This window comes from Paralichthys olivaceus, chromosome 14, assembly GCF_024713975.1.
Source record: "Paralichthys olivaceus isolate ysfri-2021 chromosome 14, ASM2471397v2, whole genome shotgun sequence".
Lineage (NCBI taxonomy): Eukaryota > Metazoa > Chordata > Actinopteri > Pleuronectiformes > Paralichthyidae > Paralichthys > Paralichthys olivaceus.
The window spans coordinates 14,737,233-14,761,005 of NC_091106.1; the positions used below are offsets into that span (position 1 = coordinate 14,737,233).

Consider the following 23,773-nt stretch of genomic DNA (forward strand, 5'->3'; position numbering starts at 1 on the left):
TTGCCACTGTGTTAATACTGTAAACCTACTCATAATGTATTTTATATTTTACAATAAATATGTTTTACTATATATACTCACACAATATATATTTATTATATTGTTATAATGTATTTATAACACATCTAACTGTACTGTTGAATTCATTTAATGTTTACACTCCCTGTAACCAGCAAGTAAACTCAACAATAAGCTGCTGCTGAATGAACCGGTATAACTACTGGTTCTACTACACTGAGACAACACCTCTGTGATGATGACATAGAACCAGACAATAGTCGGGGCCTCTGCTGTTGCCGTTAGCAGCCAATTAGCGCGCAGTTCCACCTTTCACGCTCCGGCGTCCTTCCGCTTCCGCGTTCCTGGAGCTCCGGTGCGTGTTTTGTGCGCGGCCCCGCAGCTCCGCTCTCCGTGGTAAGTGAATAGCCAGTGTAATCTGACACTTCAACTTGCGGAGCTCCACGGTAGTTGATTCAGTCACTGACTCGCACCGTCTCCGGGGCTCTCGCGTCGGTCTTTGTGGAGTGGAGGCAGCGGCGGAGCAGAGGAGCGCAGCAGCGGCGGAAACACGAGGCTCTCTGGAGGAACAATACGCGGATTTTGCCACCGAGGTCCGAGCTGAAAGTAAGTTTGGAGAGCGGTTATGTGGCTGTGTTGTCGCTGTTGTGAAGCGGGGTTCGGACGCTGCTCGATGACTGGGGGGGGGGGGGGTGGACACACACATACACACACACACACACACACTACCTGCTAACAATAGGCTGACCCCTGAGGAACCTCCAGCAGCCGCTGGTGAACTCGTGTCCGGGGCTGGCTGGCTGGTTGGTCGCTGGAGGTGGAGGCTCAGATTCCGGCTGCCCGAGCGGTAGCGCAGCGTAATATCCCGCCGTGTGTGTGTGCGGCACATCCCGCGGCTCTGGAGCCGAGAGTCGGTGCGCGTGTGTGCAGGTTCACTTCCACAGGGGTATGTCCGCATGTCGTGGAGACACCGGGCGGGATTGTGGTGATCGTGTTTGTGCGTGGATGTGGAACAGCTGATGGAACAGCCTCCACACGGAGCGCTAAACTGAGAATGTATGTCACTTAGCTAACAGTCAGCAGTGTGTCTGGGCTTGTTGACTCCCCTCCAAGCCTGTTACCTACCTGTTGTAATGCAATTAGCAGGCACGTCCATTTGTTGCCCTGTCAGACAACACCATGCAGCACCGCTTCAATGACATTCCCCTCCTGGCTGATGACTGATAACACTCGATTGTGTTGATTGGATCCTCTCAGAGATCAGTGGCTCCCCCAATGAATGGGAGTCAAGTAAAGTTTTGCTTTCTCAATGCATATGTGGATATTTCTGTCAATGCTGCAGCAGTGTACCTGCAGGGTAACCTCCACTGCATCCCTGCAAACATTCCAGCTCACACATCTGGATTCTTTGACATGAAACGCTCCCCCCTGATGGAGTCCAGCAGTGCCACATTGGAGTCTCCCTGCAGCTGAGGGGTGGTGGTGAGCTGCTCCACTCAACTGCAGCCTACTTCTGCCATTAAGAAAGTCTGGCAGACCATCCCCGTTAAATTCCTCCCGTCTGGATGTGAGGCCAGTCGGGGCAGAGCACACCAGAAAAGGGGGCTCCTGGCGGGACGAGGAGGTGGAGAAGGAGGAGGAGGAGGCTGTCATTTTTTTGTGCCCTGCACCAGGAAACTTCTGGAGGGGGCGAAGAAGAGCCTCGTAAGGTGCTGAAGTGCGAAGAAGCCGTGATTAGGTGCAGATCAGCAATGCTTTGTTATTGTTTATTTGATTTTTCTGAATCCTAAAAAATGTTCAACAACATCAATAACCTGTCCCCAATCTCTCTTTATGTGTTGCGCTATGCTGTTAACTTCAGGTGAGCAATAAGAAAAAGGACATTTTGGCATCAGCCACCCTAAAAATCCCCATTCCCTAAGAGACATGACACATTCTCAACTCAAATTAAACATCACAGGCTCAACACAGTAAGTATTTATTGCAGTAGTATTGCATTGGATTGCAGGTGTCCATGTTTTTGTGTCCACTCCCTATATGGGATGTATTGGGTGCACCCTCCAATGTCTCCTTTCTCGGTAATTTAAAACGGTGATGTAATGAAATTGTTTCAGCAGCAACACTTGTCAGCCGCGCCACATTAATTAGTGCTCTTCGACTATTTTTTTTTCTCCCTCGTTCCTCCCCCCCCTTTCTAAAGAACCAGAGCAAATGTGAAGTCATCTCAGCAAAGCATGAAAAGAAGGCACGCATGTTCAGAGTAGGTTACCTGATAAATTGTGAAAGAAGGAGGGCGAGGAATTAAAGCCATCTGCAACTGTTAGAAACTTGGAAGTGTGTGTTGTTTGTGTGCATGTGTGTGTATGTGTGTGAGTTTTCTTTCCTTCTGTTGTCCCTCCTGGGGCCTCTCTGCAAAAAAAGCCAGCCGGCCAGCCGGCCGGGCTGTGAGACAAGACAGAAAGAGTGTCTGATTCACTAAACAGGCTAAAGGCTCTGGTAGACACACATTGAAATCAAATTTGGGTGATTTCAAAGGCTGTCTAACACGGTGCTGGGTGCAAATGAGAGTGCACATTCACAGAGACAGGGTTGTCTAAGGCCTCTGTGCCATAATGTGGAGGGGATGATGCCGGTAAAGTGAAATCTCAAACAGAGACAGACGCCGTTTTCAGACATGAACTCCGGAGAATGTCTGCACAACTGTTCCAACTTTCTTTGGCGTTTGCCTTTCACATATAAAGAAGGCAGCAGAAGATTCTCCGCTCAGACGTGCACAACAACACAGACATTTCTGGAGCATCCAGGTGAAGGATGGCACAGCATAAAGGAGACAGCACATGACGTATGAATTCCTATGAGGAGATCACGTTTTTTTGTTTACAGCCTCACCAGCGTGGGCCCAAATCACAAAAATCTTGTTGTCTTTCCAAGTCAACATCTTTTTTTTCTGCATCCTCTACATTTCTGGCACCTCTTTTTCCTCCTGAAATATTTGTTTTCTTGTTGTACCTTTCAGTTTTGTGTCTGTCGAGTTTTACAAAGGTCATCAACGTGCCCATTCCTGCTTTACGCTGGCTCACTCGGATATTATTCTGACGTTTTACCTGGGGGCAGGCAGGAGAAACTCTGGATAATGTCCACAGCAACTGACACAGACACTTACGTTCTCACATACCTCAGGAGAAAGTCAGGAGAATATCTGGAGTTCATTGCATGTCTGAAAACAGCGACAGCACATCCTTTGGCAGTCGTACAAGCTGCACCTAAACATGAGGAAGAATATACTTAAGTTTCTTAAAGCCAACACTTATTGAAACAGAAAGGACAATGGACCTTATTGGGTATTTGAATCTGTTTTCTCATAACTTCCCATCTCTCTCTCACTATTCAGTCATTGTTAAAAGGATCAGGCTGCAACAAGTTATATGAAAAATTCTGTTTCTAACACCTGCAGCTATTATTCCCAGACAGCGGAGAGGTGGCGATGTTCACCTTAACTCTGCACCTCTGAACCTCTGCAAGATGCAGCGAGCTAAGACTGATTAAAAGTATGGAAACAACTAATTACTGGTGTCTGAGTAATTAGCTTTTTGTTACTCAGCAATTTAACAAGTTGCCGCTGTTTACTGTGTGCTGGCACAGCTGCAGCCTGCTAAGTGTTTAAAACCTGGCGAACACTAATCAATGTTATGACAGCCCTGACATTTCATCTAACTGTTGGTTTGAGAAGTGCTGGGAAACACTTCTTGCCGCCTGTTCGCCTGACAAGGATTCTTGTAGACTGGTGTCTCGCCGTCAGCCCGAGCCCACCTACTCATGTCCCGAGCAAAAGTCAGCCTTTCTTTCTCTCTCTTGCTCTCTCCGTCTCACTTGCGGTTCGACTTGGCAGCACATCTCATCTAGACTGAGCCTTTGTTTTTCAAAGTGCCTATTTTAGTCTTTTAATAAGGAAAACTTGTGTTGCCTCGGAGCATTTTAAAGCCTAATTTTTGAGAGTCGGGGCTTAGAGGGAGTTACATCTTAAACGGTACAGTTTGAGCTGAGGTTGTGCCCTCGTGTCAGACATATAACTACTTCCTAAACGGTGTTGTAATTCTACCCATAAGTCTTCAGCTAAAACTCTCTTCAAGTTAAAACCTGGTAATTGCAGTGTAAGTAATACAGAGAAAATGAAGCGCGCAGCAGATGTAACTCATCCTGCATGCTGGATGACTGTGCATGACATCAGTTTTGGTGTGGAGAGCCAAAAGTGGACCAACATGAGGCGCAGGGATAAGAAAACCTCAATACCACACGCTTCTCACCGCCGTCCTTCATGCTGCAAACCTTAGGCGCTGCGGTTCTGGTTGCGGTTGAAGCACGGCTCGTTTTAAACTCCATAGGTGGCTGAGACTGTCAGGAGACTCACTGCTGAGTCTTTAGCGCACGTCTTTCAAAACTCTGAACTCTGGATATTCTTCTGAAAATATCTGGAGGTGCTGTGTGTGAGAACTGTCCGAGTCAGTATCTCCGGGGGTTTTCCCGCCGGCCACTAAAATTCCATATAATGCCTGAGTGAGCCCATGTGAGAACACAGCATGAAAATGTCAGGAGAATTCACCACCAAAAATTGAAAAAATAAAGAATAGAAATATCTCCGTTTGGGGAAAAAAATGGTCCCATACGTGTAAAAGACTCAGGGGAAGATGTGAACTTGGAAAGCCAACGAGATTCTAGAGGTTTTGGTGACAAATTATGACGCTGTAAATAAAAAAGGTAATTTACGTAGTGGAATGTACGTCATGACTTGCCTCCTCTATGCTCTACCAAGGCGCCACTCCTCATTTGAACACTTTGGAGATTTTCCTGTTGCTGTGACCACGTCTCACCTGGACAATCTACGACTGCGTTTTTCATGCGTGTACGGCAAAGTCAGGAGTATGTCCAGAACCATATGAGTTTGTCTGAAAAATGCTTTAAAGTGAGGCATCTAACCTCAAGTAGCAACAGACAGTGTTGTTTGGCAACCCACAGTAGCTAAAGCTGTGGTGTGTGAAACAGGTTGGCACTGTCAAGGTTTTGCATTCACTGCCAGTTGTTGTGTTGTTGACAATAATCTGGTTAAATTGTGTAAAACAGGCCAAACATCAGCTTAGTTCCTGTTTCCGTGGAGCTCTTTCTTTAACCTTGAGCTCTCCCAACGTCAAGAAAACGCAGTCTTCTAAATGTTTTTTTTTTTTTCCTGAGTCGAGAGAGTGAAGCGGAGTGCAGAGTGGGAGAGTGAAGAGTGAAGTTGCTGGCCCACCTCTGTCACCGTCTCATGCATGTTTGATTTGATGTTCTTTGAGAAATGAGCGCAGGGGACGTCACAATGGCCCATGTCCTGTTCCCATCCGCCGAGAGGCTGTGGGCCCTTGAATCATAAATGACACCCGGCCTCACCGGGAACAATATGAGCGTCGGAGCCCGCACAGGAAGAACAAAATGTTCCCTCCATCCATCCATCCATTCGCCCACCGTTGCCGCCTGCACTCAAGATTTCTCACCATCGCAAGCAATTACCCTCACTTTTTTTTTTTACTGCTGATGAAATCCTCACAGAGCTGGTCTCAGCTGTAAGATGGTGAGGCAGCGAGAAGAAGGGGTAGAGATAGAGAGAAAAAGAGATAGTATGTGTCTGAGTGAGTGGCGTTGGCGTGTGTCTGTTTGGCATATAAATCCTGTTTAAGCTAAACAAACTCATTGTTCTCATCCTGCAACTGCCGTGGTCTGTGTGTGTGTTGTGTGCTCTCTCCCTCCCTCCTCGTCTCTCTCCCTCTCCTTTGAGTTGTAAGTACAGTCACTAATTAGTCCCCTCTCCCTCCTCATGCTGGGTCAGTGGGTTTACGGTTTCAGTACTGATCTGCAGTGTTTGCCTTGTATCTCCTGATACTGGTGCGTGCCTGCAAGCCAGAACACCGATGTCTGCAGCCACCTCAGGAGAGGGCTGCACACCTTACACAAGTGTCCCACATGGGTTCACTTGCCAGACATCCCTCTCAGAAGTCAGGGCGGCGCTCTGGCTCGCTCTCCTGCAGCGTGTGCAGCACTTGACTTCGTGCCAGCTGTTGGAACAACCAGTCCGCCAGAGAAGTGCGCCTGTTGGGTTGAGTCAATAAGTTAAAACCTGTTATGTGCTCAGACAACAGCAGTGTGTTTTAAAGGGGATTCCAGATTATGCAGGCTAATTTTACATACACTTCACGTACCCTCTACGCAGCGTGATGCTAATCCTCCTCGCTTATAGCCTGTAATGGATCTTTTTGTAAAGATAACATGCTTTGTTTATTATATCATTTTCGCTATAAACAGCCTCTTGTCTAGTCGGCACTCAGAGTACAGGGTGATGCTGATTTTCCAGTGGAGGTTGTGTGGGAGACAGAGAGTGATGGCAGAGATTCTCTGAAGGCGGCCGAATTGTCTCCAACACGGCCTCCAGGGATGCATACGTCCTTGTTTTGTGACAAAGTAAATTAACTAGGATTTAGTAATGCAAAGGGACAGCATTTATTCTTTGCCTGCGATGTCACTCATGAAGAAGGAGCCGCGTGGTATCTGCTCTCGGATAATGCTCATTCTTTGACATGCATTGAGGACAAATGGGGAAATGTAGGCAATATGGAGCAGTAGTTCTAATTTGTCTTTGCTGGAAAATTAAAAAAGATATTTCCTTTTGCAAACTAGATCATGTTTTACCTTGTTTTTCTTTTTTTCTGTTGATAAATCCAGTTGTGGTTGTTATGGAGAGCCCCCCCAAATCATAAAGGCATAAAATCCTGAGGTCCACTGCCCTACTAAGACGGCTTTCTTGCCGCTTCTTCGACACTGCTCAGTGACAGAAAAAGTCTATTACCGTGTGCAACGTGTTTGCCCGATTGGTGCCCTCCCCTTGGTTTTGACACCGGTGGTTGGGCCAGCCGCTTTCCCAGGGTTCTAAGGACTGACATCCCTTTCATTTTCCCGCCTGGGCGGCTCAGATAAAGGGGCATATTTTAAACCTTCTGTGTGGATACACCAACTATAAAGAGAGATGGGGCTGGCGGGCCGGGGCCGAGCTGCAGCATTAACTTCAGAGAGAGGGAGAGAAAGAGAGAGGGATGGAGAGAGTAGGAGGGAGGGGTGATGATCTAGAGTGAAACAAATAAAGAAGCAAAGAATTTTAAAGTCCACTTCATTAAACGGCGATCTCAGCAATTTATAATATATGGTTGGAAGTGCTATAACTGGCTGCAGACCTGACTTTGCAAATATCACAAGCACTTATTTGCAGTCGTGCCTGAGACGACCCATCTCTCTCCGCTTTATTCCCGAGTTGTTACAGGGAAGGCAATGTGTTTCACCACTTTCCTCTAATCTACCCCTGTTGCAAGTGCGTCCTCCCAGCAAGCCAAAGCCACGTCGTTTATTATATCAGTAATGAGACCACGCTAATCATGTGTATTCCGGAGACAGCGATGATACACTGCTTGGTGCTTGCCAGGGATCGGCCTCTAAACAATGTTTATCATTGTCTCCCAGGGCTCTTTAATTATCTGGCAAACATTATTGACAAAACAACAAGGGCTCCTGTGTTTTATGATTTTAAAGGCTGCTGGGTTGCTATACGCTGATAAGTATTTATTATAAACAAAAAAATTTACTTCATTTTAAGCATTATAGTGCAAATCTTTGGCGTCCAGTGTCGTTTACTGAATATGTTTTGCAGAAATTCTTAGAAATGATTGAGGAGCACAAGATGAGGAAGAGGCTGTTGATTTGATCACGTCCTAATTTGTTATAATAACTTAACACTTCTTTAGTCAGAGTAAATTGTCTGGTGTAAATGAGTTCTAAATGTGTCCACTCCTATCCCAACAACCACCATAACTCTATATTACATACATTAGTTGTTACACAGCTTAGCGGTATTGCTTTCACAGTCATCCTGTAACCTTTACTTGGTCGCCCGGTGGGAGCTGAGTGGCATGTGTTGACATTGTTAAAGATACACGTGAGGACATCACACGGTTCATGTCTGGCTCATATTTTTGGAGCGGTGGGTGGGGGTGGAGGGGGGAGACAGTTTGCCATGCCGCAGCCCTGACTCCGCACTTAAGACTGTTGCTCAGTGTCCCACTAATACGTGTCTAAGTGGAGGAAGCCAATATCTAACTCCGCGCTGGTTAGCGGCGGTCAGCAGCAACAGACGTGGCTCTGAAATATGAATTAGGGCCAACACTCCCACCCACCCACACACACACACACACTCACACACTCACACACCCTCTGCGTCTTCTCCTTGTCATGTCTCTACAACCATGTCTCCCCTGATAGCAAATCAACATGATTGTATAACAAGAGAGGGGGTGTTTCTCTGTGATGGTTGCATGAAGTCACCTTTGTGGTGCCGTTTGTTTGTGTGGGTGCATGTAGCCATGAAATGTGTGAGTGTGCATGTGTGTGAGGGGGAGAGGGAGGTGGGGGTAGTAGCAGTGGTGGTGGCTTGGGGTGAGGTCCTGCCCTGATTTTCTCTGGAATTCCTTTGTTTTTGGAAGCCAGAAAGGGGGAAAATGAATCCGCGTAGCCCGGGGGTCTCTGCTCCTTGAGAATTCTCCACACACATCCCTCAGAACAGCCAAGGTGTTTTTCACCTTCTAGGAAAAAAAGGAGATGGAGGAAAAAATAATGACTGCACCAGGCCGAAGCATCTCAGGCCCGGAGGGACCGATGCTACTCAAACATACATTTACTCCATAGTCCAGGGTGATGGAATTGAAAGTCAAATGTAGATCCTGTCACTCAGGGCACAAAAGATATCCCCTGATTATTATAAATGTAAATCAAACAGAGAAGCTGCTTTCTTTTCTGTTTTCTATTTTTTTTCTATTTCAAAACTATTAACAATAAAATACATGGTGCTATAGTCGTTTTCCTCCTTTTTAATGAAGCTCCTCTGCAGTTGAATATGTGCTTTTATAGAGTTTCATGGCAGGTGGAAGGTGCAAGGCCGATGTAGAGACGTTGTCAGGTGCTCTCCTGCGAGCTAAAAATTTCACGTCACATTCACGGCTCATTAAATCTGATAAACCTCGGGTAATGGTGTTACAAACTGCACAAAGGTATCTCCGTTTACCCTGCGCCACAAGTTTTCCATGACCAGATCCTTATCTTGAGGCGGGGGGCTGCTGCCTTAAGTAACTAACAACTTCCACAAAGCAGAGCGTTTCCCTCCCTGTTTTTTTTTTGGGGGGGGCGTGAATAGGCTTTAGTTGCCTCCTTCTATTGAGCCGGTTGTATTATTCGCTGTCCCCTGGAACAGGCAGGAGGGGGCGGGGTGGAGGTGGCAGTGTATAGGAGCAGGGGTGAGGAGGTCTGGTCACGTGAGCAATAATAGTCTTCGTGCTGGTCCCTTTCAGGCTGTCACAGTAAATCTGTTTGACTTGTCACTTTCTAAATCATTACGAAGGCTAAAAGCCTCTCTATTGGATTGTGGTGGAAGGGGGGAGGCAGCAGGTTTCCTTTGTGCCGTCTTGACGATGATGATAATCAAGTTTGTTTCTGGGCATCCTGCTGCGCTGCTATAATTAGCTCCTTTTCTTCTCGTCTCTCATCTTCTTTTTTGCATGTTGCTCCTCAAAGTGGAGTGGCAGAGTCGTTGTGCGGGAGGTCATATGTTGAGTTATGTGCAGAGGCATCAATGGCTTGTAAACACTCTCTCCCTTAGTTTCATCAGCCCTATCTATTGTAGATTCAGACGCAAAGCTTGTGTGTTTTTCTCCCTCATTCACAAGTTCATTATTTAGTGTGCAACAGCCTCCTGGTTTGAAAGAAGAGAGACTAATGGTGATTTAGTGCATGCAAGGTCTCCTGTTCCTCCCTCTAGGTCAGTCAGGGTGAGAGTCGCAGCTTGAGGTATGTCTTAACTTGCCGTGTCACTTTCTGACCAAACTGGTTGCTGTCTGACAGAAACATGACAGAGCAGATCTTGTCCCTCCGACGAAACCCGGCGTGACGTCTGACATCCAAGGGCTGAACTCTCCTGTTCCCCTCTCCGCTTTCAGTTTTTTTCCTCTTCCTCTCTAGTCTCGGTTTTCTTTCCCTCCTCTCCTTTTCCGTCCCATCCATCTTCTCCTCTCTCACTCCCTTCTGCTTCTCCCCCCCTACCCTCCTCTCTCTCTTCCCTTCTTTGGTGTGTGCCAGCAGCACTCATGCCTGGAACAGAACGCCGGGGCAGACATCTGTCGCGCAGTGTCCCCGATCTGATCTGTGGCTCGAAGCATCGGGGTCACAAAGAGTAGCAGCCGCCAATCCAGACATTTGAGAGCTCCATCGCTACATTTTGGTCTTTTTTTGTGTCTCTATGTTTCTGTCTTTCTCATTAAAATTCACATAGCACTCAGCCGCAGTGCTTGCAGACACACAACACACACACCATGGTATTAAGCTAGTTGTTGTCTCTTTGTGGAGCATCTGTCTTTTGGACTGTGTATGTCAAACTGAGCTGGCAGTGTCTTGTCTCTCAGATAAAGCTCTTCCTTAGACTCACAGGTGCAGAGAGCAGAGTGAAATGTGGGCTTTATCAGCCTGTTCATCAGCTGAATGATGTGCAGTTGACGTGAAAGAAGGATTTTGACAGTTAAACTGGATTTTGTCTTTGTGCCTGGGGCATTTTTATTAATGACAATACCAATGACAGAATAAATAAAAGGCTGTTTAGTGCGGCTGTTCAGTTGTGTTAAAAAAACGGTAAACTCTGGATTGACACACTCAGCGTCTGCCAAGTTTCACAACTTCACATAACTTTTTGAGAAATGAATGTCTGTGTATTGATCACGCTAAGTTTTCGGTGGTGCAGTGGCTTTACCTCAAAACAGGAGAGTTAAACGTAGACAGGCAAAAGCAGAGGCGTTAATGGAAAATATGAAATTGGACAATTAAAACACAGTTCCAGTGTTTTTGCATCTTGTAACAGATTAACTACAAATCTCCTCCACTGACTCTACATGTTTGAACATTTGCAGACTGATTTTCTACCCTCTAGGTGGCTTTTGTCTTTATCAATTTCACAAAATTCAAAAATGTAATGCAGTGATTTGAAACTAAAGCTAATCAATCAAATTGCATTGAGTATTTAGTTTCCCTTAAGGTGTGTAATCTGAATGTTGTGATGCAGCTGACAGGAGAAAGTAAAAACTCCCTCCGGGGCATTTGAGGAGGTTCGACATCTGAGATCTGAGAGGAACACTTATCAAGCAAGAAACAACTCAACTCACATGCTCCTTTTCACATCAGTGTTCACTCACTTGTCGTTCTGATTTGATTTCCTGACAACACAGCTAGTCAAAGCAGTGCTTTGTCTTTCTTTTTTCTTTTTCAGCTTTCGACTGTCAGTTTTTTGATACTGGAGAGATTTGAAAATTGTTCCTGCCTCCTCACCTCCATTAGTGCCACACATAGCAGACTCTGTGATGGATTATCTACCTAATATAAGCTTCAGTGCTCTACAAGTTGATTTTCAAGTTGAATTTAATGGAAACCAAATGCCGTGTGAAAGCTTGGAAATGAGCCTGACACTTTTTTGAAAAAACAGTTGATTATAAATGGGTTTAACACTAGACTGTATGGAAAGTTAGACAGCGCATCTCCACTTCCTCCCAGTATCCAGTAATGAAACCAAAATATAAAATGCTGCCATCTTAAAACAATGACGTTACTAAAGCCCAATTCATGCTTCTGCATCATAGGTATGCACGTAGCCTAAGCAAAGGGTCCGAGCATTCATTGTTGTGCGTTGATGTGTTTGTGAGTAGCGCTGCAATAACACAGCTGAAACGTCAGTGCTGGGAGAGTTACTACGCTTCATTGTTTAGTGTCTTCCAGTTTCTGTTCTGCTTATTTACAAATTCTCTGGCTTCTGTTTACTCAAAAAAATGCCGAGTGTTACTAAGCAGATCACGTTGAAGTAGGAGCTGATAGATTTTGAAGAGCAATAATTTATTTTGGAACTGCAATGAAGAAAAGAAAGATGGCGGTGAGTCTGCTGGAAACTACCTAAAGTGACACTATCTTTTTTTATTTGACATGTATTTTGACTTTTTTTATGGAGGAGGCAGGATTTATGACCTGTACTGCAGCCAGCTGTGGTTTCACTTCATTGGGACTGTCATTTCATACATGTTTACATACAAACTATTGGTTCAACACATGGAACCACTAATTGTCTGTTCATCAATCTTAACTGCCCTTGTGTTTTCACTTGATTCAGTATTTGCTTTTAGAGACTTGAGCTCATTCACTTATTGGAATTTTTGAGTTAACTGTTTTCCGGGCAATGGCACCAGAAAAATGACATCCCCGTTCTTAACTCAAAGCTCATTTGTTGTGCAGAGAGGCAGCACGTCAATAAACCTTTGAGTCACTTAAAAAACTGCGGCTGTGGGCAGAGATTCAGAGATCTACAAATGAACAGGTATGGTCCTTTTAAGATAAAGTAGACCCATTTGATTAAGTCAAAGCCTTGGGTGCACTCAACCTTTACAAACCTCCTGAGTCACTCTATGTGAAGCTGCTTTGATTCAGCTCATCTTACATGAGTCAGCAGCATCTCAAAGTAAAAGGCTGTATAGCATGTGTGACGAGGAGATTATGACGCCAGTCCCCATTCAAACTGAACACTTTGACATCTGTTTACTTGAGATGAAAATCAGGCTGTGAAGAGATAAATGGGGGACGTTGCTTTCAGAATTATCTTTTTAAAAAGATAATTGACCCTTTGACATTTGGTTGGCAGGAATGTAAATGCTCTTACAAGTGCAGGTAATATTCAAAATACATGTTTACATACTGTCTTTTGATATACTGTACACACACACAGTGTAGACTAGACTTTTTGTGCTGGATTAGGATTAGAACATCTCGTATGACCAGACAAACTCTTGGCCAATGTACACTGAGTTTTAAGACATAAAAAAAACTGGCTAGCTGCAAATTTCAGATAACATTCACTGAGCAAATATTAGCTGGCTGGCTCTGTGCATTAATTCTGTTCACTTACAGTAGCATAGCCAAGGCTCACACTGTATAAATCACTCTTTCATAGTTTCATGTCGGTGCTCAATAACTCCCATTCACCTCCATATATCTCCCTTTACTCTGTAAAGTGTCTCATTAGTGACTTGAACATCTTCCACACATACTTTTATAGCTTTTATAGGCCCTTGTTTTAAATGAAGTAAACCTGGAACTAAGAGACGTATTCATTGTTGTTAATTCTTCCTTTTAATCCTATTGCTATAACTTTGCTGATCACCAGGCCAAGATGTAAATTTCCAATACTTAAGTTTATGATTGAACTGGGAAAAAGGAGTTACACATTAGCTTATAAATGTTGAACATCAGCACGTCAGCAGTGGAATTGTAAGCATGTTATATAATACACTGTCGCAATGCTAAACTGGAATGACCCACAGTAGGGTGCATAACCCATCCTTTAGTTTTTGCGTAATCTTAGTTACAAATTAAAATAAAACCAGCCAAGAAACAGAAAGAGTAGCAAACATAACCTCCTAGGTTGAGGTAAAAAAGGAAGTGGTGTGATAGTGGTGTTTTTTTGGAATCTGCACCAAATTTTACACACATAAAAATCATCCCTCTAAAAATATTTCAATCAGGATCTGGAAATTATTTTGTGAAGAAATGTAGAAAAAAAAATTGTCACTAGGTTGTTATTCTGCAATGTTGAAGAAAGAGACAAATATACTCTTGCATCTGCCCCTTCTGAAACAAAAGTATCCCTCTACCAAGTTTGGTGGAAATTGGTTCAGCAGTTTTTTTATAATCCAGACACGGATGAAAACACAACCTCCTTGGCAAAGGTAATACATTCTCTGTCAATCAAGTAATCTATTGGCCGACTACTCATTTCAGAACTTGAGTATGTGTGAGCATGTCTTGTTCATGTTCAAATAAAAGCAGAGCCTTGTGTCCTAAACCCTGAAGCTTCCTGCTCTCCCTCTCTCTTTTAGACTTTTTTTTTTTCACTTGAGCTCTTGAGGAAAGAAGTTTCTCCAGAATCCACTTAGTGTCCTCATGTGCCTGTTATGCAGCAGCTTGGAAAAGGTGTTTTATACCTGATGACAGGCAAGGTCAGGCCAGTTAAACAGGATGGTGTGAGTGCATACGTGAAGGGGTGGGGGGTGGTAAGTTGTGGTGGTGAGAGAGAGAAAGTGCCACTGCAGCTCAAATGGTGTGCGACCGGCTCCTCAGCTGAGGCTACAAATCAAACAGAACCGAGCCGCCGCTGGCTCTCCGCCATGACACAGATTACTAGCACACAGAAGATTGTAAAAACCATCTTGATGGGTAATTAGGAGTACTCTTTCATTTTTTTTGCTATCACTTAGCTGCTGTACTCACGTAGCCCAGTAGGTGTGTGTGTATGTGGCATCTGTAGTTGTGGTATCGTTGGAAAAGATGTTGCAGCGATAAAGCTACATTTTGCACAATGCAACCACAGCTGGGTGGTGAACTTTGAGATTGAAAGATCTTTGCTGATCCCTTAAAGTCAGACCGGAGAAGTGAACTCTTGCTGACTCTGCTGTGTGTGTTTGTGCGTTTGTGCGTCTTTACGTGCAGGTACAGCTCTGTATGTAACCTTGTGCTTGTTTTTAAAGGGTAGCAGGCAGCAGCGTTGCGGCTCTTTGTGAGTGTCGCTGATGCACGTCGTGTCCTGTATGACTTTGGCCAGGCAGGCCTTGCAGCTTCATGGAGCGGAGCGGGCTGGAATAGATACACCGAGCTTTAAACAGATCTGCTTATATACAGCAAAAGAGAGAGGGAAACTAGGAAAAAAAAACGCTGGCTGGCAGGCTGTTTCTCCCCTCTCTGATTTCAACATTTAGAATTTTCCCATTAACCCCCATCAGTCACATGAAGACCTCCACTAAAATGCCTATTTTTACACCTAATGCCGTGCACAATTTTGCAATTTGCGCTGTTATTATCCTAATTTGCACAAGTGAAAAAAGAGAGAAAAGAAAAAAGCAAATTGTATGCCCCTTTGATTAAGTGGGATGTTTGAATGTGGGTCCTCCACCTTCAAGAGAGATTTGATACTTGAGGGGTTGAAGTGTTTTTGATGGAAACTCCATTAATGATTGATAACAGGAGGAGAGCGGTTAAAAATCTCCCTGCTCCAGCACCATCAATAATTAAAAGCTCTCTCCTTGCATTTTGGTGGCACATAACATATCAGTCATCGTCTTGAAATCTTGCGTTGATCTGTCGAAGGAATTAGGGCTTTGTTTTGATTTTTTAAATCTCATAGTCTTCTTGCATGTGGTGCTTTTTAAAGGTGTTATTTGCAACAGATTACAACTGAAAGCATTGGGTTGGTGCTGTTGTCTGCTCTCATTAAATAATAATAATAAAATGAAATGGTTTAAAGTCTTTTAAGACATGCATTATCACATGATTATGTTTTCTTAATATGAAAATATATCTTGGTGTAGATTGAGGGTTTTGATACAGCTCAGTAAATGCAACAAACTGATGTGCACTATTAGACAAACTTAACACAACCTTTAACACTTCTTCTTCCCTGCAGCCTCTGGTCCTGCTGGATTTGCGCTCTCCTACATATCAGGACTTGATCTTGAGATTAGCGTGTGCCACACAATATCTAATTTAATAGCTGGAATGATTCAGCCGGGGTTTGTGGTGGAAAATCTCACACACACGCCACACGTCAAGTATGATGCTGAGGCACTGAGTGGATGGTTTGAAGTGATGCTGGAGATTCTTGTCAGCCAGTGTATGAGTGCGTGTCAGCGTGGCAGTGCAAGTTCTCCGGAGCTGAGTGCTGATTTGAGCCGCACGGAGACGAGCTGACAGGCCTGCAGGCTTCTCTGTGTCATCACCAAGGTTTCCTTCAGTCCGTGCAGAAGGAATTCTCTCAGAAAGCACGGCTCTACTTCCACACAGGAGACCTGATTAAGTCTTTATACTTGCATGTGGCAGCCACTGAGCTGCGCGTCCGGCAACTCTGCTCAAAGTGCTGCGAGGCTCCTTTGAGGCACGCAAGACCCAAAGTTTTCATGGCGCCCCAAGTGGTTGTGTAGTCGTTGTGAAGGTAATGATGCTGGCTCACATGCACGCAGAGAATGCCTGAAAGTGCTTCTATTTGATAAATCTGCAGTTTTTTTATTTCTTGGCATCCCTCTCATTTGCTGGTGTCAATTTTCAAGTTATTCATTGACTAAAAATGGAGCCTCACAGTACAGTGTCAGTAACAACAACCTATTTATTGAAGACAAGCTGAGAAAAATGCTCCATTAGATATGAAAAGTATATCGAGCTGGAGGGATGAATAGATAGTAATGACAGTAAATGAAAAGGAAGAAGCGTTAAGTGATAGCTGTTGTTATCTGTGCCCTGATCAGTGCGTCTCATCATGGCAGTGAGGCACTGCCTGCTGCCCGTCTTGTGTCAACAGTGGTGTATTTACATAAGCCGTTTCCTGTCGGCTGCAGCTTCTGTCCTGAGAGTGCCAGGAGCTGTGATGGCGAGGCGGCGTGATTAGATTTACAGATGGAGATTAATGCGAACAGAAGTAATAGCACAAAGGCATAAATCACGGAGAAGAGGGTGGAAGCACTGTGCTTGACCTTTTGAATGGTGATAATGATGCCAGAGTCAGAGGGGCTGCAGTGCCAGCGTGCCTGAGTTTGGACAACGCTGTCATAAATGCAGTGTGTGAACGCGTGTGTACTAAATGTTAATAGGTGGGGCGGGCTCCACTGGAGTGCATTTGGATGAAAGTGGCAGCATGCGCCAATGTGTTGGAACATTGCATGTGACAAAGCGCAGGAAATGAATAGCTGCACTCAGAGTCTCTGCACACGCGGCGACAGGCTGATACCTACAGCTCAGGGTCTTTCTTTAAGTGGGAAGTGAAACCCATCTGCCTGCCTGTCTGTTTGTCCGTCTCCCTGTCTGTCCTTGCAACTGCAGAGCATCAGCAGGGTTATTAGAAGAGCCCCATGGCTGCCACTGATAAGGCTCGTATAGGTGCCGCCACTGACAGCGCTGCCTGCCTGCCTGCGTGGCAAACACAAGTGGCCTGGCCGGGGGATTACTGCCTGCTGCCATTTCTGCTGATGCCTTTCTTTATGTTATCCTCTCCAGTCAGATGTGCCGCATTTGAATAACTTGGCTGATGTTGTATAAATGGAACTCCTTGAAAAAAATCTCCACCTGCATACAAATGAAGGCACGTGGACAGAACACTCACATAACCGCACATTTAGACTTTCTCGGTTTATTAGTCCCCCCTTCTCTTTTTCTTTCCTTCCTGCGACTGGTTATTTACATGCTCTGTCACTTACTGGGAGGAGTGATGCTGATGGGTTAGGAGGCTCACTAATCCACTCTGCCGCTGTCATTAGAGAGAAGCAAACAGACTATTACCACCACCTCCTCCTCCTCCATTCTTTCTGCTCGTCATAAGCCTGCCTGAACCTCACACACACTTGCACATGCACACGCACGCAGCTGTGATGGAGAGTGCCTCTTGTTTCTTTAGCGCTGCTGAGTGGAGCCCTGCTTTGGTAATTGATCCTGTTTGGTACATGGGGAGGGGAGCAAAGAGAGGGAGAGAAGGAGAGAGGGAGGCCCTAAGTGTTGTCAGTTTGCTGCATTAATTTTTCAACCGTGGCCAGTGAGGCTGGAGGGACGGAGGAGGGGCCCACCGCAGTGCTCACTCACAGGAACCATACTGTACCTGATGCCGTTTTTTGCTGCTGTGTGCTCTGTCTCTCCACGCTCACTGTTGGTTGCTGCCACTTCCACAATTGGCTCCTGTCTGTGAGACTCGATCATGACCCCACTCAGTACCCCCAGCTTCTGCCTCCTGCCGATGACAGATTTATTTTCCTCCATCTCCTCTTCTACTGTGCAAAATAACCTAAATACACCTTCTGGTGGTTGTTTGATTTCTCTCTGTCTGGGTGTTTGTGCCGTCTCATGGTGTACAGTATGTCCGGCTGATAATAGACAGACCTCACTCTGTGCGTTTTGATCCCAGCTCTGGTCGCTGACTCACTGATGATGTCACCGAGCAGAGACAGAGAAGTGGGCATAAAGAGGAAGTTTTTTTCCCTGTGCTATACTTGTAGGACAACTTGCTGTCACTACCTCTGTGTTCTTCACATTTCTTTCCTGTGAACTGTGTCAAAATACTCTCAAGCTATTATTAGCATCAGTGTTATCAGTCCGCCAGTCAGCGGCTGGAAACTGAACCGTCTCTGTCCATCAGAGCCACGTTCACAAACGCTTCCATGAGTCACTAAGAGGTGCTCACAGCCACAGAGGACGTCACTGCTGACATTTGTTGCAAAGATGAGTCACAATTTCTTGCTCTTATTCAATACTTCCTAAGCAATTTAAGTATGACACATTTCATTTAGCATCCCTAATGCTAGCCCTCTGCTGGGGGATGTAAAGTGGCCAGGCTCCTTTCAGACGCCATGCAATGTATCTAAAATGCTTTGTGATGATGCAGAATGTGAAGCACACAGTGGGAGGGAGCTGCCTGGAGGCCATGCAGGAGTTAAGTCATGATCACTGGAGTTACAGGACAGGATGGGTCACATGCAGAGGACAAATCTCCCTATGGGGATTAATACACTCTTACTTCACTTTACTTGGCAAACACCACACGTTGTCACATCCAAAAGATGACTTTAAGACCAGAGAGTCTATCTCTAAAACTTTACAGCCACCCTAACTACCATACATTTCACATTGTTCTCTAAAAGTTTCGCATCTGGATGGAAATAAACAATGAATCAAAAATAGAAACTTACTTACAGTGCTTTGGTATTGGACTTGATAAAGGTTGGGATTCAGATTCAGCAGAGGTTGAGATATCCCAAGTTATAGTCCATTGTAAAAAGTCAAGCACTAAAGCCAATGGACCCAACATTACCCACTATCCAACCCCTTTGTAGTATCCACAACTTTCACATGCCCCAAAAATCTATGATAATGTCAATAAGACTCTTAGGTGACAAGAACTCTCAACCTATTTAGAAATCACTGCACCACATCATATGCTGTTTTCACATGGCACATTTTTCTGAAACTTTCCAGAGGGGCAGAATGTCAGTTGCTCTGGGCATTTTCTGGAACTTATCCTCCCAGTCCCCCTAGTGAAATGTCGGACAGACTTCAAACTGGAAGAATACTAATATTTTAGTATAAAAAAGGTGCCATATAGTAGAATATGCCAACAATGATGTCAACTTGGAAAGGCAATGAGATTTGAGAGCTTTTGGCAAAAAGGACCGATACCAGTGTTATGTGTAAACAAAAACACGTTGGAATTATGTCATGTCCTGCCTCCTGCATGCTCTACCCTGGTGCCACTCCTTGACCGAAGGTTCCAGAAATGTTCCTGTTGTGGACATTTGACCGAAAACGATCTCCTATACAATATAGAAATGGTCTGGACCCAATTTTTCGAGTTCATGTCTGAAAGCTATATTTTAGAATATTTGATGTGAATTTTATTCTCTAAACCTGACCATTTAACCATAACATGACGACATGCCAGACTCTGACAAAAGGCAGAGCTTGGCCCGAGATCAAACGTGTGATTTACACCCTTTGTTAGGTCACACAGGTGAGAGTCCTCCCTTTTCCTTCCTCTGTATAGTCCCGTCCAACAGGTGTGTTTTCTCTCTCAGGTCTGATTCCCCCTCCACCACCGTCCCGCCTGCTTAGCTAGCCAGGACAGGCCTTCTTCCACTCTAAAACCATGATTGCATTCTTGAGCTATTCCACCCCCTCCTTCAGAACAAGAGCCCTCCACATCTCTCTCCCTTTCAAGTAGAGGCTGCTAGCCGTGTTCCCCACTTTGAAGATGTAATCTTGGAAAACACAGAGACATCTCTGGGATTATCTTAAATGTCTTCAGTATGTCAACAGCCTAGCCCTGTAGCAGCGTGGCGCTGGCTGTTTAAGGGGTCGGCTATGATGACAGCCAAGGAAAATGCCGCACCACAGAGGTAATAACAGGGTCAAGCCGCTGACTCCATTCAGGGCCAAACTCCCACTGTTCAAACTGGATGATAACAGGCACAATGAAATGATGTATTTCCACATGGGGCAGGGCTGTGTTTACAATTGAAGATAATAGCAGCCAATGGAGGGTTCATAACAGCAGGGGTTGGTAGGTGAGTTCATTTATGTCATGGCATTGTTATCAAAATGTCCAAATGTAATGTGTGTAACACCTTAATACACAATAAGGTGAGAACCATCACTGAATAGTCACAGGAGGGAGAGTTACTACACCAAACTAGAGACACATAAGTGGGCACTCCTTGAAAAGGATCTTGACTTTGTAATTATATCAGATGTTATCGGGAGGAGATTTTAGGAAGGGTAAGTGCTCAGAAACTAAATCAGAGAGAGTAGCTGCCTAGGGAACACGTTGTTATCATAATTACCTGCTGAGCGATGACTGCAGAACCGGTGTTGATGTTGACGCCGAGCTGCCCTCTCCTCTATCCGACAAGGCTGTCTTATGTGGGTTGCTGCCTGCCTCTACATCTCTTTGTGCTCTATTCTATGTGTGTTTTCTTTTCTTTTTTTCCACCCCTCTCTTTTCAGCCAGGAACACAGACGGCACGGCCAAAAAACGCAAATATTGTTTTGGTGAGATATGGCTGGGAGATTGGCGGGGTGGACTTGCGTCAGTGTGTACGTGCGGGTGCTGGCAGGCTCTGGGGTTGCTCCCTGGGAGCTGAGGCGAACTGGAGACCTCATCTTCTCTGTATCAAACTACACCATGCTCCTGCTGGTGCACACAGGCATTCCTGCATGTTTTTTTTTATTACCAATGATCTGTTTGAATGAAACGCAACCCTAGTGTCCTCACCGTTGGCATTTAAACAGGAGGAAATAACAGATGATGATATCAGAATGGGGGAGAATGACGGAGAGGGAGGAGGCCACTCAGCGAGGAGAAACACTTGACCTGTTTGTTTTGGGAAAATGGTATTCCTCTGCTAATTTCCTCCTGATAAGTATCTGACAGCTAATAGTAAAGTGTTTTATCTTGGCTAGCAGGGAAATGGCTTCTCTTGCTCACAGCGCCAATCGATTCCAGAGACTCTGCTGCTTTAAATTGCATTCTCTGGTTTTTAGAGTTCTTCTATTTGCATCGAGGTAATCAATTACATATATTAGCCTCCTGCTTTTAGCTTAACATGGACTTTGTCCTTCCTTCCCCTCGCCCCCTTTCTCCTTACCTCTGCTGCAAACACTGGCTCCTTCCTCTTCCAGCTAACATCATTGACTGCTGTTTGCCATGTTGGGGGGCATTGATTTTTACTGCTCTGCCTCTCTCTCTGGTTTAACAGTTGATGAGTTGTGTTAAGATGCCCAGGGACAGCCCTGCCTGTTTTAAGGAGATGAGGTTGGGTTTTATAGCCCTGCTGCTTCCTCAGCCTTGGATGATAAGGTGTGTGTATGTGTGTATTGTCTGCGAGTGTGTGCATGAGAGCGAGTCCGCCTGTATGAGTTGAGAAGCCGCTTGAGACTAGGATTCCCCCCAGGAAGCTAAAGTAAACCTTGTGGTATTAAGGGCTTTTAACAAGCAAACTTGGGGCTTTGTCATCTCCAGCATTTGAATCACTTTAAAGAATTTGTGCAGAAAATCGGGTTATCTCTGTCAATGAACAGCCACTTGATCAGATATGATTATCAGGACTGAAGTGTTAAGTGTAAAACCAGGCGTGATTAGGAAACGAGGGAGACAGACGAATGGCTCGGGTGGTTGACGTAGGATTTAGATTCAGAGGTGACAGCAGGTTTTAGTCTCTCAGAGGCACCTATAACCCCCCACAGCCCCCCCACGCACACAAACAACACACTCTAAAGTCATGGATACAGACACAAACCTCATTTAACACGATTAGTTTCTTTGAGGATTTTACGGCAGCCTCTTATATCCGGGATGAAAGAGTTCTCACTTCTGACAGGAGGGAAGGGAAAGGGGGGAAAAGCTGGTGTCTGCAGAAGCCAGTATGACACACTCAGCTTTCACTGCAATATTCACCACATTATTAAGGAACACATTTCTTTGTGCCATGTTGCTCTCAACACCATCTGTAGTGTGCAACTCAAGTGGTAGCAATTTTCTTGTAGTCTTCGCCTGCTCATGCAGTATTACAAGTGAAACTCAATTGCAGATCTGCGCTCCATGTTCTAGTGCGTTTAGTTTCTCATAAACGTTTGCATTCTTCAGTGATTGCTTCCCGGCGGTTTCCAATATGCAGAAATGCACTGCCATCTCAGTATTTAGCTCTCTCTGGCTTTGATGCCATTTCGGAGAAAGCATTTGCCCAGTATTGCTTGTGAAATGGAATCCAATCTAATATATGCGGTAATAAAACCATGTTGTTTAATATCTACAGTATATATATTTTTTAGCAATCTTAAGAAAACTAAACGTCTATCTATTGTGCAGTTCCAAGAAGAAAAAATATGCAATGAAATAATGAAAACCAACTGAAAAAAGGTACAATTATAGATTATTATGAACTTGATGTATAAGAAACATAACTAGAATCGGCACTCAGAGAGCAAAAATCTCACTGAGCCCAACAGTCCACTTATGAAACCACATTTAAATTAAAACAGACCCAGATGTTTATTCTGCACCAAACTGCACTGATCATAAGTATCAGTCCCTTAAACAAGCCTGATTTTGAATTCTTTTTTTAAAGTCCTGGATCCGCACTTGAATAGGTTCAACACTCCTCCACAAAAGTCCATGGAAATCGGTTGAGTAACTTTTGCGTAGTCCTGCTAACTAACAAACAAATAAAGACTTCCTCCTTGGTGGGGTAATGAAATTAATGAAACAATTCAAAATGATTCAATGTTATAAACTTGTTATAAACATGTTATAAAAATGTATAACCAACCTGTGATGTTATAATATCTTTCTTAAACCCCTCATCTCTACACTCATGCCGCACACTCACTTTTAGGAGTGTCCATCGGTGCATGTTATAGCCGGGTAATATCAACCTAATAGGCTTACCTGTCAGCGCCTTATGCGATGTAGACCCTGTAAATCACATTTGTCCACGACACCTGCTCGCCTCCCTGCGTATTTATGGGTTTCTCCTCCGCCCTGTCCTCTTCTTTTTTGGCGTCAGTCCAAAATCAACCCCCTCTTCCCACAGTATTTTCCTCAGTGCGCTCCCTTCCCCTCATGGATTAAATGAGTGAATGAGCAGGTGTTAAGACGTATGGGGGGGCCCCATTCAATCCATGCTCCCCATCTGTTTAAACCATCCACTGGTTGTCGTCTGAATATCAACAGGATATATTTTCAGTTTTGATTTGAGATGCTCACAGACGCAATAAAACAATTCACCTGTAAAATGGTCATAGTTCCTTCCAATGAAACTGATTTCACTTCCCTGTTGTTTTGTGTCAGGTAGGTTCCTCATTGACTGTGTTCCACTGGCCAGAAGTTCTTCAACTCAACAGTCTCATACTCATAATGTTGGTGTCACATTAGAAGATGTTGAGCTCAAGAACGCAATTCAAAAAGGTTTTAATTACTCAACAGCAGTGCATGACTGATACATTGGTTGATGGATAGAAATCAGCCCATATGAGACTTTCACACACATATCAGTATCAGCATTTGTTTGACGATATGCAGTGATATGTCATT

General features: G+C 44.6%; 1 protein-coding gene across 3 annotated transcripts in view; it reads left to right on the plus strand.

The window, feature by feature from the left end:
- Positions 1 to 349: 349 nt before the first annotated feature.
- zmiz1a (zinc finger, MIZ-type containing 1a) overlaps positions 350 to 23,773 on the plus strand; it is a 97,181-nt gene continuing 73,757 nt past the window's right edge. For 2 of the 3 annotated variants that reach the window (XM_069538329.1, XM_069538331.1), the window contains exon 1: positions 371 to 624. The gene's annotated coding sequence lies outside the window, so the exon portion shown is untranslated. Of the gene's footprint in view, positions 625 to 23,773 lie in introns of all 3 variants that reach the window. The other variant, XM_069538330.1, reaches the window with a different exon arrangement.